At 36.5% G+C, this 24,257-nt stretch overlaps 1 protein-coding gene across 3 annotated transcripts in view; it reads left to right on the plus strand.

The window, feature by feature from the left end:
• Positions 1-24,257, plus strand: part of LOC127857959 (zinc finger protein 236-like) — a 121,815-nt gene that overhangs the window by 73,290 nt on the left and 24,268 nt on the right. For all 3 annotated transcript variants that reach the window (XM_052394742.1, XM_052394745.1, XM_052394744.1), the window contains exons 2-3: positions 4,382-4,408; positions 21,028-21,148. The gene's annotated coding sequence lies outside the window, so the exon portion shown is untranslated. The remainder of the gene's footprint in view (positions 1-4,381; positions 4,409-21,027; positions 21,149-24,257) is intronic.

Raw genomic sequence — 24,257 nt, forward strand, 5'->3', positions numbered from 1 at the left:
GCTTGTGCAGTCTACACAGGTGTTGCCCCAGGTAGCTTGTGCAGTCTACACAGGTGTCGCCCCAGGTAGCTTGTGCAGTCTACACAGGTGTTGCCCCAGGTAGCTTGTGCAGTCTACACAGGTGTCGCCCCAGGTAGCTTGTGCAGTCTACACAGGTGTCGCCCCAGGTAGCTTGTGCAGTCTACGAAGGTGTCGCCCCAGGTAGCTTGTGCAGTCTACACAGGTGTCACCCCAGGTAGCTTGTGCAGTCTACACAGGTGTCGCCCCAGGTAGCTTGTGCAGTCTACACAGGTGTCGCCCCAGGTAGCTTGTGCAGTCTACACAGGTGTTGCCCCAGGTAGCTTGTGCAGTTTACACAGGTGTTGCCTCAGGTAGCTTGTGCAGTCTACACAGGTGTCGCCCCAGGTAGCTTGTGCAGTCTACACAGGTGTCGCCCCAGGTAGCTTGTGCAGTCTACACAGGTGTTGCCCCAGGTAGCTTGTGCAGTCTACACAGGTGTTGCCCCAGGTAGCTTGTGCAGTCTACACAGGTGTTGCCCCAGGTAGCTTGTGCAGTCTACACAGGTTTCGCCCCAGGTAGCTTGTGCAGTCTACACAGGTGTTGCCCCAGGTAGCTTGTGCAGTCTACACAGGTGTTGCCCCAGGTAGCTTGTGCAGTCTACACAGATGTTGCCCCAGGTAGCTTGTGCAGTCTACACAGGTTTCGCCCCAGGTAGCTTGTGGAGTCTACACAGGTGTCGCGCCAGGTAGCTTGTGCAGTCTACACAGGTGTCACCCCAGGTAGCTTGTGCAGTCCACACAGGTGTCGCGCCAGGTAGCTTGTGCAGTCTACACAGGTGTCACCCCAGGTAGCTTGTGCAGTCTACACAGGTGTCACCCCAGGTAGCTTGTGCAGTCTTCACAGGTGTCGTCCCAGGTAGCTTGTGCAGTCCACACAGGTGTCGCCCCAGGTAGCTTGTGCAGTCCACACAGGTGTCGCGCCAGGTAGCTTGTGCAGTCCACACAGGTGTCGCCCCAGGAAGCCTGTGCAGTCCACATGGATGCCATTTATTGCTTAACTGGATTCTTGTGAAGTTTTTTTAAATATAAAAACACATACCGGTACAAAGCGGAAAGTGTTGTCAATTATAAGGTTGTGAACACTGCACAGGCTAATCTGGGAAACACTCACATGCATTAAGCAATGTTTTCCCAGAGCCTGGCTCTTAACAAATATTTATGCCCGCCTTCGAAGAAGAGGGGATATATTGTTTTGCTCATTTCGGTCCGTCCACCAGATGATTTCCGGATGATTACTCAAGAACGCTTAGGCCTTGGATCATGAAACTTCATAGGTACATTGATCATGACTGTCAGATGACCCCTATAGATTTTCAGGTCACTAGGTCAAAGGTCAAGGTCACAGTGACTTGAAATAGTAAAATGGTTTCCGGATGATAACTCAAGAACGCTTAGGCCTAGGATCATGAAACTTCGTAGGTACATTGATCATGACTGGCAGATGACCCCTATTGATTTTCAGGTCACTAGGTCAAAGGTCAAGGTCACAGTGACTCGCAATAGTAAAATGGTTAACAGATGATAACTCGAGAATGCTTACGCCTAGGATCATGAAACTTCATAGGAACATTGATCATGACTGGCAGATGACCCCTATTGATTTTCAGATCACTAGGTCAAAGGTCACAGTGACTCAAAACAGTAAAATGGTTTCCGGATGATAACTCAAGAATGCTTACGCCTAGGATCGTGAAATTTTATAGAAACATTGATCATGACTGGCAGATATGACCCCTATTGATTTTCAGGTCACTAGGTCAAAGGTCAAGGTCACAGTGACTCCAAATGGTAAAATGGTTTCCGGATGATTACTCAAGAATGCTCACACCTAGGATCATGAAACTTCATAGGTTCATTGATCATGACTGGCAGATGACCCCATAAATTTTCTGGTCACTAGGTCAAAGGTCAGGGTCACAGTGACTCGAAACAGTAAAATGGTTTCCGGATGATAACTCAAGAATAATTAGGCCTAGGATCATGAAACTTCATAGGTACATTGATCATGACTCACAGATGACCCCTATTGATTTTCAGGTCACTAGGTCAAAGGTCAAGGTCATGGTGACCCGAAATAGTAAAATGGTTTCAGGATGATAATTCAAGAACGCTTATTCCTAGGATCATGAAACTTCATTATAATAAGGTACATTGATCATGACTCACAGATGACCCTTATTGATTTTCAGGTCACTAGGTCAAAGGTCAAGGTCACGGTGACCCGAAATAGCAAATGGTTTCCAGATGATAACTCAGGTACACTTTTGCCTAGGATCATGAAACTTCATAGGTACATTGATCATGACTCGCAGATGACCCCTAATGATTTTCAGGTCACTAGGTCAAAGGTCAAGGTCATGGTTACTCAACTTAGAAAAATGGTTTCCGGATGATAACTCAAGAACACTTACGCCTAGGATCATGAAACTTCATAGGTTCATTGATCATGACTCGCAGATGACCCCTATTGACTTTCAGGTCACTAGGTCAAAGGTCAAGGTCACAGTGCCAAAAAACGTATTCACACAATGGCTGCCACTACAACTGACAGCCCATGGGGGGCATGCATTTTTTACAAACAGCCCTTGTTTTATTTATATTTTTACACGAAAAAACCCAATTTGTGTGTGTAAAGGTAAACAAAGCACTTAACAGTTTTAACAATTTTTGTCAAAATATTATTGATATTTTTCATGAGAAAGTTGAATTTGTGTGGGTAAATGTAAACAAAACACTTAATTATGATATGTAAGACCTGCAGAATCCATTGAAATCTGGTAATAATGATGCAGCAAGTTATAAAGGTTTTGATCATAAATTGTTGGTGACATTTTTCCTGGAATTTGTGTCAAATTATGGACTTTTCAGTACAGAGAAGACTTTTGAGTCGTAAACAGGGAAAAAAGTTATTGTCCTTATTGCTGAAAGTAAAGTTCTGCAATTTCGTTCTTGCTGAATTATTATATCTTTCTTTTTTCAGACATTTTTGTTGTTGAAATTACTTACAAAATTGTTTTGACATCGGAGCTACAATAATACCTCTCAGCGGAAATTTATGATTTCTCAGACTATAATGTTTTGAAATAAGGAGATGATGTGGCCTTGAAATAAAACGCTCTTCATTAAATCTGTTTCTATGGTTTCTATGTCTTTGGACTGCAGATTTTTTCCCAATCACCAAGCTCACAGATGTTTGCATAATTTGCATCCATAATTGCTTACCATAACAGTACAAAAACATGAGATATTATATTCATTTATGGAAAACATTTATTAATGGAGAAACAGATCTACTTTTAAAGGGGCCTTTTCACAGATTTTTGCATGTTTTGAAGTTTGCCATGTAATGCTTTATATCTATCAATGTAAACATTGGATCTAAAAAGCTCCAGTAAAAAATCTAGAATAAAATTTTAAAAAATACAAAACAGGTAACCCTCAGCAGGACTCGAACCACTGACCCCTGTAGTCCTGGAGTAAAAAGTCTGCGCATTAGACCACTTAGCCATCTTTCCTTTTACAATAAGCGAAGTATTTTATACTTCATATAAGCGATCCTCGTAGTTTCGCAAAATATAACGACAACACCAGAACTCTCCAAATTATTCAATCATTTCGCGTTGCAACGCTTTATAATTTTCAGGTTTTTAAATTGTCAAAATATGCATATAAAGGCTATTTTAGAGCATGGTAAATGTTCAGTATTACGGTTTCCTCACAAATATCATAACTAATACAAAAATTTGCGAATATGAAACAACTTTTTTCAATTTATTAATTTACCAAACCGTGTAAAGGCCCCTTTAAGCTAAAAAATGGATCACTGTTAACAAATAAAATATGAGATTCGCTCAGGTAAAACGAGGTTTAATTCATTTGTGTAAATTGTCGTCCCTGTAAATACTCTGCAATCCACACAGGCTGATTAGGGACAACACGTTTGGCCTGCACAAGGCTAATCAATTTGTGACAGCCTTGTCAACCTAGACTGGATTTTTGTTTAGAGGAGACACACTTTTATAGAAAAATTACACCAAAGCTTAAAGTGTTGTCCCTGACTTAGCCTGTGCGATCTGCACAAGCTTATATGGATTGCTTCTTATAAAATGCTTATATAAAAAAAAAATGCTTGAACATTTCATATTTATTCAAAGTTAAATACTTTAGTCAATTCAAGTTACCTGTTCATTGTTTACAGTTGTATAAGAAAGCATGGTGATAAAACTTGTCCTGGCTTTTATAGAACATTATAGCAGTACATATAGTTTAAAATTTATTGCAATATTAACAATATTTAAATAAGTTTTTTTTTCTATTTTCAGATCGAGCGATTTCCAAAAAACAGACTGGTATGTACATGTACTATGTTTACATGTTAACCAATTATATTCTATTTGTTCTGGATATTTTTTATTTGAACTTTGAAGCATAATACAACTCCTTGTAGCTATACTTCTAGTTGTTGTGGTCATTTGAACAGATGGCTTTCAATTTAATCATTAATTTTGACTAGCATTTGGTGGCAAGGTATTGATTTGTATAACGAACAGTCATATGGAAATTTACGTTATCATAAATCAGTTTTAAAACATTCTTTATCTGTTTGACCCATTTATGCCTAGCTGTAGAAAAAAGGCCTTGGCAAACAGTGAAGACCCAGATGAGACGCCGCATAATGCCGCGTCTCATCAGAGTCTGCGCTGTTTGCTTAAAGGAATTTCTGAAAGAAATATTCTAAATATAGAAATAAATATAGAAATAAATATACTAGACATCCCTATTTTCGGAAATAAATTGATCCAATTTAGAAGAATTGGATAGTCCTGGACTAGGCATAAATGGGTTAAGTTGCTGTAAAGGTTACAGTACACTCGTACCTCTCCTTGAACTTAGTGTTTTATCTGCACAATGCACTTGTCAAGGTCTTAAAACAGAAGCACTTATAAACATCTTGTTATGCAAGATAACAAATCGACTCAGACTCATCTGTCATATTTTTTTGCTGGTGGCTTGACATGGTTTGGTTTTCATTAAACTGTTAAAATATTCTGATAATTCTACAAATTGGGAAAGATGCCATAATAATTCACCCCAGCAGGTCAAGAGTATTAAAATACAATAGTACATGGTACCTTTTTGCACCATAATGGGGCGCTATGTAATGCACTGTTAAAATATTTTGTTAATTCTACAAATTAACAAAGATGCCACATGTAATGCACTATACTTAAGCCTTGTAGTAAAATCTTTTTGATGGTTAATGGATGGAATGCATAATGCAATCTTCCCTTGACAGTATAGGACACAGACATGGTGGTGCCACATTTACCCTTACCCAATGAGAAGCAAAGTAAAAATGGCTTTGTGCAAACAGCACAAAAACAGAACAGCCTGCGAGTAGAGTAACTCACAATCTGTTCAGGTTTTATGCTGTTTGCTGCTCATTACTAACTTTCAGTGCTGGAACCGAATTTTGAAGGCCTTTGCAAACAGTTTGGATCCAGATGAGACGCCACAGAACGTGGCGTCTCATCAGGATCCAAACTGTTTGCTTTTCTGATAGCATTCTTTGAAAAAAAATGAAGAAAATGCTAATTTTAGATATTCAGCAGACAACATTTTAGCAGATGACAAATTTCCCAGCATGCAAAGGGCTAAGGGTTGAAAAAGAAGCCTTTGAAACTTATATTTAGTAAGAAAGGTATTTAATTCAATGTAATTTTCTAAGGGACTACAAATGTGTCAAAATATGTATCTAAGTGGTAAAGGGTTTACAAAGCTACAGAATTGCTTGTGTACCTATTGTGATGATTAAGCCTTAGAAATATTGTTATAAATGTGTCATTTAAAAAATGGTTATTATAAACAGCATCACTCTGTGAAAATGGGTCTTAATGCATGACTGTTTAGTGCAGTCCCAGATTATCCTTTTGCAGTATGCACAGGCTTAAAAGTGATGAAACTTTCTCTTTTTATTGATTTTTTCCTTCAAAGGATGTTTCTTTTTAACACAAATCAAGTTTAGGATGAAAGTGTTGTCTATGAATAACCTTCGCAAACTTCAGTGGGTAATTTGGGATGACACTGAGGTAATGCACATGCATAGGTCGCCGTGGTGTAATGGATATGGTGTCCGCCTAGCGACCGGGAGGTCACAGGTTGGATTCCCACCATGGGAGCGTTCTTTAGATCTCCCCCAAAGACACCAAGTACTGGTTCTAGGCCCAGGAAATGGACTCAAGAGCGCTTATATAAGCATCAGGATTTCGATGCAATCGAGCTAAAATAAATAGGTTTAAACATGCATAAAGCCCCGAGTTTTCCTAGAACAATGGTAAAGACAATAAAGAAGAAGAGGAAGAAGAGGATGATGATGATTTTAATAACATTGCTGATGATATTCTAGACCTGCAGAATCCTTTAGGATCTGGCCATAATGATGCAGCAGGTTATGACAGGTCTTGATGAATGCTCTATGTGTGGCCACTAAAAGTGATGGTGACTGATGATAAACCAGTGCATAATGGACTGTACACTTAACATGCAGTTCCCCAGCAGTGATCAATTATTCATCAGTGGGAATAAGGCAGAGGATCCATTAAGCATTGGAGTTCAATGCACCAGTGTGTCATCAACATTATTCACTTTCAATGTACCTTTGCTTGCCCATATCTTTACTATAATATTGATCAATTTTTCCATACATGCCATAATTTTTCAGACCAATTCCGGGACATTGAGTTAAATTGTCCGGGACTTTTGCCGATTTTCCGGGACATGTATAAAATGTAGCGATATTTATAGACATATGCATTATTTGGTACGTTTTTTTTTTGTTTCGCATCGTTAATTGCAAAAGTTCGAAAGCCTATCCGAAATACACTTGATCTATTAACGTCAAATTAAACATTACTACTACCGTTACTAGATACAAGCCACGCGTTTTCAGTGTAAGCGTTCTAAACATAGATGGTGACGTCACTGCGTTATTGTTATTAAGACCGGTGTGTAACGCGTAGCTGTTGATACGCCTTTATTCATTTATAACATTTATATAATAAAAAATACAACAATACAGTACCGTTAGATCGTCAACTAAAATCAATTCACAATACATACAACCAATCACATTAAAACGAATACAACAAAACAGTACCGGTAGATCGTCAACTTAAAATCCGGACAGGATGACGTTTATATATGCTTACTTTTTTACTCAACTTCTTTGTCGGTTAAACGTGCGAACATAAACTGCTTTTAATTTTTTAATCAGCGATGTTGGTCTTCAGATGTGTGAACAACTATCCTTTGCCCTTACGCAGCGGGAAATAATGACGTAGTAGATTAAAGTCAATTAACAACCACATTAAACAATGCCGCCTTTTCGGTTTGACCGCGAACGTGAGACAATCGATATGATAACAGGACCCCTGTTAATTGATCGATTTTGACACGTAGCGTAGTCTGCCTATTCGGGTAGGCATTGTCATGGAGACGCTGCAGATAAACACAGATTCGAGGTGCAGTTAAGCCTAAGATAAGGTACATGTATATATGGATTTTGTAAATTCCGGGACATTTGACAGATTTCCGGGACAGCGGGACAAGTTCTTCATTTCCGGGACTGTCCCGGACAATCCGGGACGTATGGCATGTATGATTTTTCCCATGGGGAAATTGACACAAAAAAAACCTGTCACTGTTTCTGCTTGGAGATACAGGTTATGAATAGTGTAGTTTAGCCTGTTTTTTACCTGCAGCCTGGAATTCATTAATAATCAGGACCATGCTAAATTCCCTGTAAGCATATCAAGCAATTATCCAAGCGTGGTTCCCTGTAAGCATATCAAGCATATAGAGGCATTGTTGCCTGTAAGCATATCAAACATATTGAAGCATGGTTCCCTGTGTAAGCATATCAAATATATTGAGGCATGGTTCTCTGTAAGCATATGAAACATATTGAGACACGGTTCCATGTAAGCATATCAAGAATATCCAAGCATGGTTCCCTGTAAGCATATAAAGCATTTCCAGGCTTGGTCCCCTGTAAGCATATCAAGCATATACAGGAATTGTCAACCTAGGATTGGAATCAGCTAGCTGCAATTGTTTTCTTGAGGTTTTCAATACTTGCCTATAGAAATGTTTGCATTTTTTTCACAAATGTTTTGTGTCTGTCATTAGAAATTATTGCAAAAAAACAAACAAAAAATGTTGACAGCATGTTTTCAGCGTACATATATTTTTTGCAGTTCATTAGAAATGAACACCGAATATATTCATATAAGAATTTCTTCAAGAGATGTTTAATGATGCTTATACTGATGCTAGATTGGTCATTGTTGGCTCAGGTACTACATACCGGTACATGTATCCCGGGTACTCTTAAGTATACTTACATGTAGCCAGGGTACGGTAAATATTAAAACGTACCCGGGAATTTAAACGCTAAATCGGTTGTTGTGGGCTATTTTTATGCCCACGAAGGAGGGCATATAGTGATCGGACTGCCCGTCTATCTGTCTGTCCGTCCATCCGTCTTTCTGTCACACTTTGCGTTTAGGTTTCTGCGTTTAGGTTTCGAAAAATGCTCATAACTTCTATGTCCCTTCAGATAGCAACTTGATATTAGGCATGCAGGAGCTGCACATTTTAAGTGGTGCAAGGTCAAGGTCATCCTTCAAGGTCAAAGGTAAAAAAAAAAATCCAAGGGAATTAATAAGCTTCAAAGGCAGATAATTGTCTATACCTGCCATATGATAAAAAAAAATAATTAATAAATCAAAGCGGCGCAATAGGGGGCATTATGCTTGTGACAAACACATCTCTTGTTTTTAAACTAATTATGTTCGTATCTATGTCAAATTTATTGTTAAATGGCCTCCATATTATTGAAACTCATACTCAACAAAAGCATGTTGATGCAGTTTTTTATGTCCCCCACCACTATAGTGGGGGACATATTGTTTTTGCCCTGTCTGTTGGTCTGTTTGTTGGTTTGTTTGCTCCAACTTTAACATTTTGCCATAAGTTTTGCAATATTGAAGATAGCAACTTCATATTTGGCAATCATGCATGTGTATCTCATGGAGCTGCACATTTTGAGTGGTGAAAGGTCAAGGTCATCCTTCAAGGTCAAAGGTCAACAAAAAAAATTCAAAGCGGCGCAAAAGGGGACATAGTGTGACCAACAAACACATTTCTTGTTTAAAGCCGAAGGAGAAGTTTGTTTACGATAAACAATATCGTTTTACAGTCATCGGTAGCCGGTTTTACATCGGATATTGGGTGAGAATACAACTCAGGTACAGTCTAATATCGACCAAGTACATTTAAGTATATTTACTGTACCCTGGGTACATTGTGAGTATACTTAAGAGTACCCAGGGAAAATGTAAGTAGTACCTGAGCTGACAATGACCAATCGAGCTATACTGATAGTGGCAGTTTTCATAATTGTTCATTGCCATAAAAATGAGTTTTTTTATGTGTTTTTTTTTAAATAAATTTTACTTTGTTGCTTAATTTGAGAGTACTTAGGTTTTGGTATATAGTGTTGTTTGTTCACTTACCTGATGCGCAAACAGTAAATGTTCTCTTGTAGCTCCAATTAACATTGAATGTTGTCACTAACAAGTATAATTTACACGCTTGACTACAAGTGAGATCTAGGTGAGAATGGCCAGTCTCAGTGTCATCCGCACAGTTAACCCATTTATTTCTAGCGTATAGAAAAAAGGCCTTGGCAAACAGCATAGACCCAGATGAGACGCTGCATGATGTGGCGTCTCATTTGGGTCTGCGCTGTTTGCTCAACCAGAAAGCCAAGATGACCACCAAAACAACCAAAAACAACCAATGGACCAATTTAGTATTGAAACCAATGCCAATACCCCCCCCCCTGTTTAAATATAAATGGCTGTCAAAATACTATACAGTGAATATGTTAGCAAATGCAATATGGATTAAATTTGTGAATTAGACCTTGAATAGTGAAATTATTTTATTTTAACCCATTACCAGTTAATTAAGTGATCTGCAAATTTCTTTCTTACAAAATGTATCTTCCTTTCTAATAACAATATCACACAGTGTAAAAGTTGTTATCCAAAATATCTCATTTATAAGAGAAAGAAACCAAATATTCAATCAACTGTAAGTATTTTGGATAAAAAACTTTTGTATATTAAAATATTTTCACACTCACCACCACCTAACTATGGCTCTGGGTCTGGCATACACGGTATAGGCTATTGTCACTGTTTGTACAGTTAATGGTTCAATACAATAAGGTAGGAGTAGGCTAGAAGTCTGTTTGATGTAACCGCTTTTAAGAAGAAACGGTCTTGAAGAACGATATACCAAGGTTGTCGAGATGGTCTTGAAGAAATAAGTGTGAATGTTTGAGGTGAATATTCAATCTTGAAGATTGAAGTTTGTAACGTCCACTCTAGAAGAAAGAGGCAATGTAAGTTGTAAGTTTAAATTTCTTCTCTTTAATGACTATGAAACCAGTGTTCATTCATTCACATTATACATTGTAACAAAATAAGATTTCTAGTCTTGTCTTCCCTTCACTCATCCTAAAAGAACAAAACATAATACAATTTAATAATAATATAAATATCACGTATTTCCTGAAATATATAAACATTCAAGAAGATAACATATGTCAACATATTAAAACAATCATGATGACCTTCAATCATCAATATGACCTTGTATGCCAAGCCCATGATTTAAGCATAAAAAAATGTTTTTTTCAAAAAGATCAAGAAACACATATAAACAATATAAAAATACCTTTTTAACAATAATAATGAACTTGAAAAAGAGAGTTAATTACTTACAGAGTATGTGGTCTCTAGACTCTTTCGCATCGACGCCTTCAAACTATTCTCTCTCTCTTGTTAATGCAGTGACAGTGCTGTAACAATATCATGTTGTTAGCATGCACAAAGTGTATATAATCAGTAGTATTGTGACAGCCTGTTTTACATTAATATTCTAAGATTTAAAAATGGCGCTTAGTTTCAAATAAAAACCGACATATAATTAAATAGAAAATTCACCCAAATATCCAACATTAGCAACACAACTAACAAACTGACAATATACCTTAGATATCCATATTTCTTAATTAAAGTAAAGATAAATGATATGTCAATGGATGACAAGAGATATTCCCAGATGAGATTCTTAATTCAAAATGTCTATATTCTTTTACACGCTAACTGATTTCCGCCAAAAAATGCTAGTCTCACACCTCTACATATTTTCGTTACCATTCAGGTGACAATACACTAAAAGTTCACCTGGTAACAAACAGACTGTGAGTTTGTTTGCAGGCTGTTCTGGTTTTATGCTGTTGGCATATACCGTAAAATGCTGTGTATAAGGCACACTTTTTAACTCCAAAATATAATTTTAAAAACTTGATGCGCATTATACACCACTACAGCTATGCCAAGAGATTTTTCCTTGTCAGTTACTGAGCTACGATTGTCAGTTCCTGATTTTTTAGCTTTAAAAAGTAGATGTGCGTTTTACATAAATGCGCGTTATACACAGTGTTTTACGGTAGCCATTTTCACTTCTGAGTGGCAAAGAGTTACAAAGGCTAGTATTCCATCTATCTGCAACCGTATCTGCAATATCATAATACGGACACAATATTCCATCTATCCGCATCCGTATCCGCAAAATCATAATACGGACACTATATTCCATCTATCTGTATCTGTATCCGAAAAATCATAATACGGACACTATATTCCATCTATCCGCATCCTTATCTGCAAAATCATAATACGGACTCAATATTCCATCTATCCGCATCCGTATCGGCAAAATCATAATACGGACACTATATTCCATCTATCCGCATCCTTATCTGCAAAATCATAATACGGACTCAATATTCCATCTATCCGCATCCGTATCGGCAAAATCATAATACGGACACTATATTCCATCTATCCGCATCCGTATCGGCAAAATCATAATACGGACACTATATTCCATTTATCCGCATACGTCAAAAGTATCTTTATTTTTTGTTAATTGTTGCTGCTCTTGTTCATGGGAAGAAGTGTAAACGTAAAAATGAAAGCACAGATGGTGGGCACGTGCATAGTAAGAAATCGCCAAACATTTGGAACTTAAAACCATTTATTTAAAGAACTTGAACGTGCTGATAAGGAGTTTAAAGGTTACTTTAGACTAAACAAGCAGCAATTTGGAAACTTTCTCTCTCTAGTTTAAGTGTTTTTCAGTTGATTTTTCAGATGACAGCTTTCCCCTCATCGTGCTAAATGCCGTCCATATCTTGTCCGCATCCACATAAGAATGCTCTTTTGCGGACGCCTATTGGGCGTGGGGATATGCGGATGCGGATGAATGGAATAAGCACAGTGCATTTCACCTTTTTTTTTTTTTGCGGATGCGGATATACAGATGAAGATACGAACAGATGGAATACTAGCCTAAAACAGTCAACACGATAATGTGGGAATATAGCTAATAAGTCTTAGTGGCTTTTAAGGCACATTGTTGCCGCAATTTTATTATGTTTTACGCTCATTTCTTAATAAAATCATGAATAAGTATGGTTTTAGATGCAACCTATCATGTTTATTGGTTCTGCTTAGTGGGTCAGTGATCACGGAGTGATAAAGGGCATAAATATATTGGCACCATATGGCATATTGCGCTGAGTTACCATTTCATTGCGCCTGTTGGCTCTCTAAGCAATAGAAAGGTAATAAAAAGCATACCCATAATGTATACAGTTAAGGCTGAATGCACTATTTTGTGCTTATAATGTGAGCATCATAAATTCATGACATTACACGCTGTTCAATTACCATAAAAAAGAGCCACACTAGTTTTAAACAGAAGTTGATTTTTGCTTATAATTATCTATCTGTGTGCTTGGCATATTTTTAACTCATCTAAGATTAGGCAGCACATTAAAGCTCTTTTTAGGATTTTAAAGCAACCAAATGATATGCATAAAAAACACCATCTTTATCTGCTTTTATAGTATGGTGTGATGGGAATCCCTTACAATTAAATTAAATTGTTGAACAATGTTTAATTCAGAAAGAGTATTGTGCAAGAACCAAAACTCTTTACAAAATGTATATTTTTTACCTCCCTTTTAAGAGTCACATGCTGTGCTGTTACTGCCAAACAGAACACAATTCAAGGTCTTCCCAAATAAAATCATGTTCACAGAGCAGGGTCACATTTCCAGATAATGGATAATTTATTAAGACATGAAAGCATTTTTAACAGCATTATGCTTTTTTTCTGTGTCAAACAGAAGGCCTGGAAAACTTCAATGTATGCTGAAGGGAATGCGTTTCATGAAAATATGTTTTTTTCTGATCAATATTATGCATTTACAGTTTACAATGATCCATCACTAGAGGCCAGGGCTTTTGTTGTTTAAGGCATTGTCAGGAACTTTTATTTCATCTGATAATAAATTCTGAGTGATTTTTGATTTGTTAGTGAATGTCAGTGTCTGTTGGTGCCAAATGAAAACAAACTGTACAGAGATGTGAATGTCTGAATACTAATCTTATATGTAACAGTTTTACATGTTTTCCTAATAAAACATTTTACTATTGATGTAGGAAAACAGGCCTTAATGCATGCTTGTAAAATGTGTAATTTGTTTATGAGTAATGACATTTTAACGATGTGTACAGTGCAACAATTAGTGTATTCAGCTTAGTTTCCCATAGTTTTATAATGGAAAACTAAGTGAATTTGATGAAATGTAATCTTGCCAAGAAAAACAAAAATTAGATAACAAAAATTTAGAACTTTAATGTCTAAAAATGTGTTTGTGTGAGACCTTTTCTTCCCAATTCTGTTTGCACATAGCCGTTTTCACTTTGCTTCTGAGTGGGAAAGGGTTACCGTAGAATTCCACGTATAGCGTGCTCCCGTGTATAGCGCGCAGGCTGTTTTTTAAATGCAAAAATAGAGAAAAAAATATTTAAAGACAATATAACCACCAAATCGGACCGAAAATGGCCGCCATTTTACTATTGCACAATCCAATAATCCTGGGCATTGGAAAGCTTAATTAAGCATTCAAAATAGGAAGCGTCATTATGATTAGGAGCATGGGTTGCATAGCACTATACTTTTCTGACAATTTTGTAATTTTCTAGCAAAAGATTAACAGTCCATGTGCATTTCGTGAAAAACGTGAGAAAATAAGAATAAGTGTACATCGTGTGATTTTTCCTCGTGGACAGCGTGGGCATTACCGGTAAATTTGAATGTCGCATGGGAGACAGGGATACAGTTGTTGAGGTACACCACTGTTGAACGTTCAATATTTATACACACAAAATGCAATTGCATATCTTCACGTTCTCAAGTGTCAATTAGTGTCTCAAATGTCAATTAGCGTCTTAACAAGTCGTGGCACATATTACTCAATAACATCTGCCAATTACGAAGTGCAAAATGACCCCCTTTCACACCTACCGTTACCCGCAAAAAAGACCTCGTTTGCACCTACCCTTGCCTGCTCTCCGAAATGTTGACAACAATCCCCATCGAAATTCATCAATAAAGAAGTGTAAAAACACAAACAAAAAAATGTCCGCAAGTTTATTCAAACAAATTTATTTTTGACCAAAACTTCTTCTACCGCATTCATATCTACCAGTAGCTCTTGTTGTTTTGACAATGGCCCCTCAGTCTGTACGATTATAGGGTGGTAGTTTTCTGGAAAAAAACATGGCGGCCATTTTGATTATTTACGATTACATATTTTTTACCAATTTAGCAGCCAGGATAGCCTTGTATCAATGTATAGCGCGCACCAGCTTTTTAATTTGAATTTTGGAGGTAAAACACTGCGCGCTTTACGTGGAAACCTACAGTAATTCCAACACAATTTATTGGCCAGAAACCCCAAGATTGACGCTGCTCCTTCTCCACACCATCAAAATCTAATAGCTATGAGTTTCAACTTCTTAGAAAGTCTGGTTAAATATTTTTGAATGGTATTGTTTTGGCTTTTCACTAACTATAATTATGTGGGTTGACACAGCTTATGTTGATTAACATAAATTTATAATTATTTGAAATTGTTTATTGTGAAACCTGGGTTAAACCTTACCGGTTGAGAACAGTTACTCAGGTGAGTGCGTCAGGAACTTGGATGCTCTTGGCTTCTTTTGAAGCCATTAAATATAATTGAATTCTTGAAAACACTAATTATAGTGCCTTATATATTCTAACTGTTGAAAATAATTACATGCTGTTAATGAGCAAATGTTTTCTATGAATCTTCACAGAGAGTAGGGAAAATAGTGACTATAATTGTTGTTTGCATTTTAATTGTGTTGGCAATTTGTCACAAGTATTGATAAGCAATTAATAAATTTCTGGTTCAGCACTCTGTTCTTCCTTTGTGATATGCGCAGATCAATTATAAATTGTCAGTTTTCCCTGGTGCTAATTGGAAGTAGTTCCATGCACAGGGTCCATTGAGAGCAGGTGTGTGTGCTATAATTAATTGGATTCAAAGCTTATGTGTGTTCATCATGGAAACCTATTGCAGGGATCTTAATTTCACTTGATTCTGTGAGTTGTGATGGTTACATAGTGTATTTGAAGAAAGTTCTTGGAAAAAAGGTCTTAACCATTTCCCACTCAGAAGCAAAGTGAAAATGGCTATGTGTAAACAGCATAAACCAGAACAGACTGCAAGTAACTGGCAGTCGCTCAGGTTTTATGCTGTTTGCTGCTCATCAGTAACTAAGGGTTGGAAATGAAGTCTTTAAGACTTGATTCAGTAAGAAAGGTCTTGAATTAAACCTAAATTTCTAAGGGACTACAAATGCATAAAAATACGTATCTTACTAATGAAAAGGGTAAAGTATAGTAAAGAAAGAAAATACATCTGTAACTGTCACTACAATGTCCTGGATTGCGGATGACTTTAAGGGATTGGTTAAGTGCTATAAAACCGTAGAACAGGTAATTGTTACCATATAATGGTTGCAATGTCAAATGTCCAGGAACATTGCTCTTCTCAATTCATTCTTCATATGGTTTTCTCATCCATCATATTTTCTGCTTTATTATTCATGAGTTTGTGACATTGAAATCATTTAAAATAGTACTATGCATATGAAATTAACATTTGTTTGAAAGTGTTATTCAGACAAGTCATTACTGCCCTTGACAGGTTATATTGTCAAATATGAATTATCTGTAAATTAAATGTCACAGTACATAATTTTGTCCACTATATTATTTTTAATAATCAATGATTGTTTTATATTGAACTATTTCCCTGGGGGTAAAGAATAGTTTTGCATTTTTAATTGGTTTTAACTATTCATTGTCAATATTCTTTTAAGATCTTCTGTGCACAACATGCTCATGGTGAGCTTTTGTTTTATCTCCTTTTTCAGTTGTTTGTTTAGCTTTATGCATTATCAATATTTGCATTATGAATATTCTTCAGGCAACATTGATTGCCCAAGTTTCATGAAACTCTTTCAGACAATTTGTTCTAACCTTATCTTGGCAGAGTTTACAGTGATTGTATTCCTATCTTAAGTTTGAACCCGTAAACCACATTTCCAATTGTGGTCCATGAATACAGTTTCCAATCAGGCCATCCTTAAAAATTCTTTTGTTTGGCATAACCTGACCGACCCACTAAAATCGGCCCGACTGAATTCTTTTTTGTAACTTTCCCAAAAATAAATTTTTATGCTTGCCGAAAATTCTTTCTGCAAAATTTTTCCTTTCCGCTTTTTATCCTTTCCGGTTATTTGCGTCATTTAATTGAATGCTCTTTCAAAGATATCTAGAATAGCAATGAACAAAACGCGTAACGGTATTTATTTGAGTCGCCTATTTATTTGACAAATGCATATGCGATTAATTAGACTTTAAATACAATTAAGCAGCTCCTGTTTTTCTCGTATCCCTTTAATTAAAATTTGCTGCTGTCGTTCAGGATAGTTTAGGAGTAAAAAACAAATAAATTAATTATCACCGTTCAATTTAAAGGGATCTTTTCACGGATTGGTAAATTGACAAAATTGAAAACAGTTGTTTCAGATTCGCAAATTTTCATTTTAGTTATGATGTTTGTGAGGAAACAGTATTACTGAACATTTACCATAGTTCAATATAGCCATTATATGTATCTTTTGACGATTTGAAAACCTAAAAATTCTAAAGCGTTGCAACGCGAAACGATTGAATAATTTGGAGAGTTCTGTTGTTGTCGTTTACATTTACTAAACTATGAAGATTGCTTATATAAGGTACAAAATATTTATTCTCTGTATACTCGGCGGAATAGCCGAGAGGGCTAATGCGTTTTTACTTCAGACTAACTCCAGGACTCCGGGGGTCACTGTTTCGAGCCCTGGTACCGGCTACTTTTTTTTCCTTTTTTAATTTTATTCTTGATTTTTTACTGGAGCTTTTAAGATCCAATGTTTACATTTATCAATATAAAGCATTTAATGACAAACTTCAAAATATGCCAAAATCTGTGAAAAGGCCCCTTTAATTTGGCAATCGGCAGAGATGTGTAATATTATCGCCATATAACTAATTATTTAATTATCACTCTTTAAATCAGATCGGTAAATATTCGGTAGAAAGATAAAAAGTGGTCAGCTTAGAAATATTTATTGACGGGTATTGTCACGTTTTTGTTTCATTTGTTTATCTCTTTATACAACTTTGCGACCGGTCGCTATTTTGAAGGCAGACAGCGATATTAAATGTGTATTCAAATTATACAACATCTGTCATGCATGACCCAATATTATCCGATAGCTCCACCCGTTCTCACGTTTCATTCGACAACGTCATGTCATGTGTAAGCGAGCTCAATGTTGATTGGCCAGCTACCATGTGCACTTCAATATCAATACGGTCAAGCGATGTCTAATTGTGTACAGACTGGGTTTCGTTAACTGTTCGAATTGCGAACACTTTCATTTAAACAAAGAGACAAATAATTAGAAAACCAGTCCGTATTAAAATGGCGGATGTTTTCAAGGAAGTTTTACTAGATTTTCGCAATTTAGATTTTTCTTGAGCCAAATTCTCAATATTTTCGCAAATGACGAACGACGGGGCGAGCATTGCGAACGTGTTGTTATTGGAATAAATGCTCACTATTACAGGGCTCGCGCTGTTGTTCGCCATTTGCGAAAATATAGCAAATAAGGCTGAAGAAAAATATAATTTGCGAATATGCTCAAATCTCGTTAAATTTCATTGAAAACATCCGCCATTTTAATCCAGATTGTTGTTTTTTTTTAAACTATTTTTCTCTTTGTTTCCATGAACATTTTGAAGGGCATATGGTAGCTGGCCAATCAACATTAAGTTCGCTATCGGGTAATATTGGGTCATTCATGCGCAGATAAAGGAATACACAGTTGATATTGTCGTCTGCCTACAATATAATGGCCGATGGCAAAAGTTAAATAAAAAATAAGCAAATGAAAAGAAGCATAACACTCAATAAATTATTTTTAAGCTGATCACTTTACAACTTTGTACCGTCTATCGATCTGAATTAAAGGATAATAATTAAATAATTAGTTACATGTCGAAGATGTTATACCTTTCTGTTCTTGATTGAAATTAAAATGTTATAATTACTTTGTTGTTTTTTTCTCACAAACTATGCTATTGTAAAGTAATACACTGTAACTCCAATATAGTGCGGTCTGTTATAACGCTGTGTCCAATATAACGCGGGGGGTCCTTGGATCCCGTTTTTTCTCCAACCTTCCATTTCTGATTCAAATCCATGTTATGCAACTACATGTATTTTCATAAATTCAAAGAAGCCAGCGATCACAGCTTGATTGCTTTATCCGTCCGTTTAACTGATTTTAATCGATTCGAGGTTAAACGACACTCGACAGCTAATTGGTGTTAATCTGTTGTGTAATGTCAATAAAGGTGTGAAAACTCGCGAGTCAGTGTTTATTACATGCATTCCCTATTAGAGCGGTTCGGTGCGCTAATTTCAATAAGGCAAGTGCAAGCGGTATAATTATCAAATTAAAGTTATTTGAAACGATTACCTGTTTATGTTTTGTATTTATCGTGTATTGTATTTCATTGTATAAACTATGGCTGTGTAAGTGTGTTATCGTTTATTATATGCTACACATGCTTGATAAATACAAATATCTTTGTGTGTGTTTAATGTTTCAGTACGTATACGAAAAATAAATTTAAAAATCCTGACGATTTATTTACATGCTAACGCAGTGTAATAGTTAACAGAGATGCGCTTAAATTTTTGCCCGTTATCAGAAAGTCCACGGAAAGCACGTTTTTTACATGCTGCATATGACGCAATAAAACATTTCTTTGTACATGTATCGTGTTGCATTCAATCTAAATTTAAATGCGCTCGTCCAATGAAAGCTGTGTCCCATTATGCACTGTACCAATTTTTCTGACAAATGGCGTAGGCATATGAATTTGTTTACGAAGTTCGTAAACATATTTCTTGTCATAAATGTTAAACATTATTTTTTCGTAAGTGATGTAATTATATTGGATTATCGGATAAATGTGCACATTAGAAAAGCGGTATGTATACTGTTATCGTTCGATTCGGTTTATATGCATGTATTTGCGGATGACAACACAGCATGACGATACACAGGACCTATATTATAGGCTATACTTTACCTGTTTTTATAGTCCCTTGAATAAATAAGCTCAAAACTTATAACGCTGTCCGTTTATAACGCTGTTGCGTGGCTTGGACCCCGTCATCCGCGTTATATTGGAGTTACAGTGTATGTCAACCAAATAGTATATTAATTACGTATTTGCTAGGTTACATGTTTTCATTTTCTGTAGTCAAACGAAATGCACATTTTATTTCATGTGCAAAATGCGTACAATTTTTCGGACTCGTTTTAGGATAAAGTATTTTTCGTCGATTATATTAGAGTTTCGATGTTCTTTATACAAAAAATAGACTTAGAATACACGTGCGGTGATTAGGACGGTGCAGAAAAATCTTTACCAATTTCCTTTCATGAGGCAAAAGAGCTTTATTTGATAATTACCTTTCAGTTTGGTATATGTCGGAGTTCAATGTCAAAAAAAGAAATTACTAACAACAAATAAACCCTACCTACCTTCCCCCACCCAAATTTACCTGGGTCGGGTTATGCCAAACAAACAATTTTTTAAGGATGGCCTCAGAAAGTAAATTGCATCAGTTTGTTTCCAAAAATCACATTTTAGGCATTTGAATAAGCGATACAAAGAATTGCTGAGAACAGTGAGAACAATAAAAGTGATACAAAGAATTGCTGAAAACAGTGAGTCCCTTGGGGTCTTATGTTGACTGTAGTGTAAATGTTCTGCGATGTTCACAGTTAAATGTTGACATTTATTTTCAGCAGTTGTTGGCTGTAGTGTAAATGTTCTGCAATGTTCACAGTTGAATGTTGACATCTATTTTCAGCAGTTGTTGACTGAAGTGTAAATGTTCTGCGATGTTCACAGTTAAATGTTGACATCTATTTTCAGCAGTTGTTGACTGTAGTGTAAATGTTCTGCGATGTTCACAGTTCAATGTTGACAACTATTTTCAACAGGTGCTGACTTAGTGTAAATGTTCTGCAATGTTCACAGTTGAATGTTGACATCTATTTTCAGCAGGTGCTGACTGTAGTGTAAATGTTCTGCGATGTTCACAGATGAATGTTGGCATCTATTTTCAGCAGGTACTGACTGTAATGTAAATCACAGATTAATGTTGACATCTATTTTCAGCAGGTACTGACTGTTACAGTGTAAATGTTCTGCGATGTTCACATTTGAATGTTGACATCTATGTTCAGCAGGTACTGACTGTAGTGTAAATGTTCTGCAATGTTCACAGTTGAATGTTGATATCTATTTTCAGCGGGTGCTGACTGTAGTGTAAATGTTCTGCGATGTTCACAGTTCAATGTTGACGGGAAACAATGTTGCCTGCTGCAGTGACCTCAGATCCGCAGGGAACTGAAAAGAGCTGCCACCCACAGGTGAGACAGGAAATAGTGTGATTCCTTGTAAAGGTGACCCAAGAAAAGTGTGATTCCTTGTAAAGGTGGCACTAGATAAAGTGTGATTCCTTGTAAAGGTGAGACAGAAAATAGCATGATTCCTTGTAAAGGTGAGACAGGAAATAGTGTGATTCCCTGTTAAGGCAAGACAGGAAATTGTCGGATTTCTTGTAAAGGTGAGACAGGAACTAGTTTTATTCTCTGTTAAGGTGAGACATGAAATGGTGCGATACCTTGTAAAGGTGAGACAGCAAATAGTACGATTCTTTGTAAAGGTGAGACAGGGAATAGTGTGATTCCTTGTAAAAGTGAGACAGGAAAAATCGTGGTTCCTTGTAAATTTGAGTCAGGGAAAAGTGTGATTCCTTGTAAAGGTAAGACAGGAAATAGTGTGTTTCCCTGTAAAGGTGAGACAGGAAATTGTGTGATACATTGTAAAGATGAGACAAGAAAAAGTGTGATTTCCTGTAAAGGTGAGACAGAAACTGGTGCGATTCCCTGTTAAGGTGAGACAGGAAATTGCGTGGTTCCTTGAAAAGTGAGACAGGAAAAAGTGTGATTCCTTGTAAAGCTGTGACAGAAAATAGTGTAATTCCCTGTAAAGGTGATACAGAAATGGTGTGATTCCTTGTTAAGGTGAGACAGGAAATGGTGTGATTTCCTGTAAAGGTGAGACAGGAAATAGTGTGATTCCTTGTAAAGGTGAGACAGCAAATAGTATGATTCCTTGTAAAGGTGGTACAGGAAATAGTGCGATTCCCTGTTATGGTGAGATAGGAGGTGGTGTGATTCCTTGTAAAGGTAAGACAGAAAATAGTGTGATTCCTTGTAAAGGCAAGACAGCAAATAATATGATTCCTTGTAAATGTGAGACAGGAAATTATGTGATTCCCTGTAAAGATGAGACAGGAAATAGTGTGATTCCTTGTAAAGGTTAGACAGAAAATAGTGTTATTTCCTGTAAAGGTGATACAGGAAAAAGTGTGATTCCCTGTTAAGGTGAGACAGGAAATGGTGTGATTCCTTGTAAAACAGGGCAAGTGTTTTCCTATATTAGCCAGTGCAATCCACTTTTATTGTATTTTTCTTGTAAAGAAAGTATCATGGCAAAAATCCAGTTAATGCTGAAAGTGTTTTTCCTTATTAGCCTGTGCAGAATGCATGGGCTAATCTGGGACAACACCACATGCACATACTTTGAATCCAGTTTTCCAAGAGTGATACTCATATTTTTGCCTAACCCTTTACAACTCAAAAACACACTTTGACGCATTTGAAATCCTTTACAGAATCAAATTAAATATAAATCCTTTCTTAATATTTTCAAGTTTTAAAGGCTTCATTTCCAACCCTTAGATATTGGTGAGCAGCAAACAGCATAAAACCTGAACAGACTGCTAATTACTTGCAGGCTGTTCTGGTTTTATGCTGTTTGCATATAGCCATTTTCACTTTGCATCTGAGTGGGAAGGGCTTAGCATGTTTGCCAGCAAATTTAAATGCACAAGATCAGGCCGTACAGAAATATTTTATAATGAAAATTGGTGATACAGAATTCATGTTAAAAATATGTAAATTGAAGTGTAAAACATTTTTAATTAAATTTATCTGTTGCAACGCCAGTTTATAGTGCCCTTATGCATTACTGACGCACCAGCAGTTACAGGTATTTACAGCAGAAAGGTTAAATTAGTGTGCAGTGTTGCATGATTCAATGCTTTCATGCTTTCTTATTATGTAAACAAATTCTTGTTGATCAAGAGGTGATTCTTGGCACAATAAGTAAGTGTATTAATTTATTGTTTAAACTATGGAATGCTGAAGAATCATATGTTTTTAGCCGGATTTTTTTCGAAAAAATCTCGGCTTATAGATTGATGTTGTCGGGCGGGCGGGGGGCGGGCGGGCGGGGGGGGCGGGCGGGCGGGGTGGCGGCGTGCTCGAAAATGTTAAAGTTCTTATTTCATGGTATAACTTTGGTATGCTTGGACCTAGAGTCTTCAAACTTGACATGAAGGTTGGCCAGGATTAACAGATGACCACTGGTCATTTCAAGGTCATTCATTTGAAGGTCAAGGTCACTGTGACCTTCAATATAAAAAATGTTAAAGTTGTTATAACTTTGGTATGCTTGGACCTAGAGTCTTGAAACTTGACATGAAGGTTGGCCATAACTAGTTAGTAACCACTGGTCATTTCAAGGTCATTCATTTGAAGGTCAAGGTCACTGTGACCTTGAATGTAAAAATGTTAAAGTTCTTATTTCATGGTATAACTTTGGTATGCTTGGACCTAGAGTCTTCAAACTTGACATGAAGGTTGGCCAGGATTAACAGATGACCACTGGTCATTTCAAGGTCATTCATTTGAAGGTCAAGGTCACTGTGACCTTCAATATAAAAAATGTTAAAGTTGTTATAACTTTGGTATGCTTGGACAATGAAATTGATGGAAACTTCAAACAATATGTTACTAATTTGCTAATAAAAAAATTGAGATCAAACTTTCCTAATTGTCAATTCAAGTTCATATTTGTGACCTTAAATGTTATTGTTGTTCATGTATATGCATGCATTCAAAACATAACACAAGGTTTGCTCATGCCTTGAAAAGTACTTACATTTCATTTTGACCTTTGAACAATATTTCAGTAATTTAAGTATTGCATTGACAAAAACACGAAAGGTACTTTCCTGTCATTTAAATAAAAAATCCGGCTTCAATGCGGTCATCTCCGACCGCGGAACTCTTGTTGTAATATATGTTTATATAATATTATGTTTTTATAAATTGCTTTTTTTGTTAAGTAAGAATATGTTTCTGTTAATTATTGCTGAGCAGTATTGTAAGCAAAAGATTAATATTCTGTTCGAGTGTGAGATCTTAATTATAGTTTTAGTTTACAATCTATCAAAAATTATTTTTCAAGTAAAATTAAATGAAACACCCTCGTACATTCCATTTATAGCTCACATGAGCACAATGTTCTAATGTTTAGTTTTTGTGATCACATTTTGTCTGCTGTTTGTCGTAAGTCATCCATCATCAACATTTATCTTGTTAACACTCTTGATGCCACATTAATTGT

Source organism: Dreissena polymorpha, chromosome 14, assembly GCF_020536995.1.
Source record: "Dreissena polymorpha isolate Duluth1 chromosome 14, UMN_Dpol_1.0, whole genome shotgun sequence".
NCBI lineage: Eukaryota > Metazoa > Mollusca > Bivalvia > Myida > Dreissenidae > Dreissena > Dreissena polymorpha.